The 4,181-nt window shown below is 35.9% G+C and overlaps 1 long non-coding RNA gene across 1 annotated transcript; it reads left to right on the forward strand.

Annotated features, from left to right (window-relative positions):
- The first annotated feature begins 1,593 nt into the window (after positions 1-1,593).
- On the forward strand, positions 1,594-3,821 carry LOC132610148 (uncharacterized). The gene is made up of 3 exons (XR_009571036.1): positions 1,594-1,829; positions 2,516-2,562; positions 3,376-3,821. It is a non-coding gene; the product is annotated as an uncharacterized LOC132610148 (long non-coding RNA).
- The last annotated feature ends 360 nt before the right edge of the window (positions 3,822-4,181 follow it).

Here is a 4,181-nt window from a genome sequence, read left to right on the forward strand (position 1 = left end):
CCATAAGTGCAGCAACTTTAGATCTAGACATAAGTTTGTCATGTTCTTGAAGATTTTTAGCAAAACACAAACAGCCTATCACACTTAGATAGCTGATCATTGGTAGTCTGTTGTATAATCTCTCATAGGGAGATTTGTTTGTTAATATACTGCTTGGCATCCGGTTTATCAGGTACACAATAGTTTGTACACAAATTCCCCAGAATTGAATTGGAATTTTTCCTTGAAATCTTATAGCCCTTGTAACCTCTAAAATATGTCTATGTTTCCTTTCAGCCACTCCATTTTGTTGAGGAGTATATACACAACTAGTTTGATGAATTATGCCTTTATTTTGAAGCATTGTACTACAAGTAGTATTGAGGAACTCAGTTCCATTATCAGTTCTAACACACTTGACAGTTGTGCCAAATTGTGTACTAACATAATTCAGGAAATGCTGTAAGATCACACATACATCAGACATCAGTCTAAGTAAAAACACCCAAGTCATTTTAGTAAAGTCATCTACTACTGTTAAGAAATATTTGTGGCCATCAAATGTAGCTGTTTTATAAGGACCCCATACATCCATATGTATAAGATCAAAAGCAGTAATAGTCTTGATACAACTGTTAGGAATTTTTTGTCTAACTTGTTTTGCACAAGGGCAAATGGTGCAAGAATCAATATGCTTTGCAATAGTGTTTATGCTAACATTCAACATTTTATTTAAAGAAACAGCTGACATATGTCCCAACCTCTTATGCCACAAATCTATATCAACAGCATTGGTTATCCACTTATTTCCATCTCTGGCGTTTCCAGCAAATAGAGCAACCTTCTTGTTTTGTATGAAGGACTGATTTACTAGAATATAGAGTCCATTTTCCAGATTACCAATCTCCTTGTTACATCCCATGTTTTCATGCGTTGGAAAGCGAACGAGTTAAATGACATTGGAAATGGAAACGAGGTTATCCCTCAATCTTATAAGTGGTTAGAGTGATGGTACAAATGTATTCAAAGGATTAGAAGTCAAATAAATCGGATAAAATAAGTTTCGTCAAGGTTCAAAATTTATTCGAATGAAATACGATCCAAGCTATAATGACCCGTATTTTTGGACTAGGACATTGAACCGTCCAACATGAGGAAATTTACTTGAGCTCGGAAGATTTAGTCATAGTCAAGCATGAAAATCAAGAACTCGGTGTATACAAGGAATGAAGTCCCGAAATGATTTAAGATGGAAAAGTGTGACGACGATGATTGCAAATAATATTTTATGTATGGAAAATGAGGTTCTGAACTAGTGCTATATCACATGAGAATAATAATGAGTATATAAGTACTATTTACGGAAATTAAGATCAAGAAATTAATTATGTGAGAAATTTGTTAAATGTTGAATTTTAGAAGGAGATTAATAACTAATTAGTGGAATATGGAGAGAATAATGTGGATATTCTCCCACTACGTGGCAGCAACTATGATAGGACCTAGGATGACAAATCAATTGGTATAATTATGTGGCATCTTTATAGGAGCTAACCTAGGTGGCCTACACGTGTAAAGAAAAATAAAGGCTATTTGGAATCCTATTCTACTTCTTTTGCATTTTGGTGTATAAGGAAGGGGTTACAGTACATTCCTTCTATTTTCTTGACTTTACTATGCTAAAATATTAGCCAACGACGTACAGAGCAGCAATTTAATTCTTTTTCACTTTAGCATAACGTTGTGGTTTTAAGACGAGATGAGCAACAAAGCTTCTGCCCGTTTAAGTGAAATTCGGGCTTTCTACGAAGGGAAGTAAAGTGGAAGAAAATCATTTCTTGGTATATAAGGTAAGAATTATCCTCTTCTAAGTATATTTAAATACATTGAAGTCATAGCTAAATTGTGGGGCGAGAAATACGAAAATTATACCGTAAATTGTATTTGATGTTGTTGTTGGCTCATGGGCTGTTTGTTGGACTGTTTTGTGGGTTATGTAAACGTTGTTATGGACAGAAATTATGTTATACGACATGATTAGGATAATGAGTATATGAAGTGTGTTAAAAGTGATTCATGTTTAAGTGAATTGGGATCAAGTAATTAATTATGTGTAATTGATTAAGTAGGAACATTGTAGTGAAAGTAAATAAATTGGTTGGCAGTTAGTGGATAAATTTAGGAGACATATCCACGTGGAGAGGCAGCAAGAATAAGGGTTGATGTTAATATAGGTGTCATCTTGGGAATCAAGTTTGGAAGGTAATTATTAAATGGGTCCTACGTTCCCAAAAGTTAAGAAGAGAATTGTAGTTGAAGAAATCACTTCTCACGAAGGAAATATAATTTTCCAGCAATTATGCTCATATGAACTAACCTTTTTTTTTTTTGGTCTTTCATATCTAATAATGAAGAAGTATTAATTATGTTCAAGAAGAATGAACTAAGCAGTGATTCCCATAAGTGATTGGTTGTAGATTTATAAGTTTAGGAAGTCGTAATTTATTAACAATAGTGTTACTCTCACATTAAATAGGCTAAAGGGGCGATGAAGCAAGCTTGATTACGGTTGATCTACGACAGGTATGTAAAGTCGTCCCTTCTTTCTTTTGGCATGTCTTAGAATTAAGTAATGAATGATATGAGCTTTGGGGTAATTCTATTCATAAGTCTCGAGGGTGATTCATGATTCCTACTCTTAGAGACTCTACGATAATTGATGTCCTCGACTTTTATAAGCTATTTTGTATCGTCTTGACTCATGCCTATGATTCCTAAGGCTCTTTTGATATGATCTATAATGATATCTGAGGGATACTTGATATGACTATTATTTTGATTTCCAGATAATAGTTCGTTTTGATTATTTCATTGAGTCTTTTGATATATCCTGATACGTATAAATGATCCCAGAAGTTCTATTCTGATAATCCACAGTGACATCTGAAAGGTATTTGATATGACTATCGTCCTGATTGGGTCATTTCGTTTTGATTATTTCATTGAGTCTTTGATAATGTTTTAATTTGCATATAGTTGCGCACTACTCTGCTCGTGCGTGCCTCAATATGTCTTTCACTGAGTCCCGGGCCAGGACATGTTTTCGTGCACAGTTCCACTGCATTGTTCACCGAGTCCCTCACATATGATGACTTTATTCACCGAGTCCCTCACTAGAGGGCCGGGACACGTTATATATATATGATATATGATATTGATATGCATGACTTTCATTTCATAAGGCAAGTGTATTGATGTTTTAAAAGTCATATATACTTGTTTCTGGTAATCTCTATTTCAGTTATGATCCTCTTTACTGAATTTCATGCTTTACATACTCAGTACATATTCCGTACTGACCCCCTTTCTTCGGGGGGCTGCGTTTCATGCCCGCAGGTACAGATAGTCGGTTTGGCGACCCTTCAGCATAGGACTTCTACTCAGCTGTTTTGGAGAGCTCCGTTGTTCCGGAGTCTAAATTGTTGTTACAGGTCTTATGATATATATATATATATATATATGTTTATCCAGGGGTACGACGGGGCCCTGTCCCATCATATTTTGCTATTCGTACTTTTAGAGGTCTGTACACATATGTGTGGGTTGTGTATGGGTTCTGTTCAGTTGTGTCTAACGATGTGCTGTGGTATGATGTTCGTCTATAGTGGCAGCCTTGTCGGCTTGCATATGATATTGATATGTGATGGCAGCCTTGTCGGCTTGCGTATTATTTCATGATATGATCGGCTGTGACTCCTCAGGAGACAGTGTATCTGAATATACATATATGATGACGCTATGAACCTTCAGAGTTCTTTTGTAAAGTTCTATATTGTTCGTAGTTTCAGTTTGACTATATCCGATAGATATGTATACGGGTGTCCAGGTCGGGCACCAGTCACGGCCTACGGGGTTGGGTCGTGACACTCCTTCACCTTCCCAGTGAAGAGATCCTGGAACACATAAAAATCAGGAAAGAAATTAACTGAGCACATTAGCTCTCTTGTAATATGTGACACGGGCATCAAATTATACTGAAATTGAGGTATATGAAACACATTCTTGATTGTGCTTCTTTCAGATATGGTGCTAGCACCTGTATGAGTTACTAGTGACACATCTCCATTTGGGAGGTATATCTTTTTAGGTTCATTAGTTTGTATCACTGTATCATTGTCTAGCAACTGTTTATCAGCTACCAT

This window comes from Lycium barbarum, chromosome 9 (assembly GCF_019175385.1).
Source record: "Lycium barbarum isolate Lr01 chromosome 9, ASM1917538v2, whole genome shotgun sequence".
Taxonomy (NCBI): Eukaryota; Viridiplantae; Streptophyta; class Magnoliopsida; order Solanales; family Solanaceae; genus Lycium; species Lycium barbarum.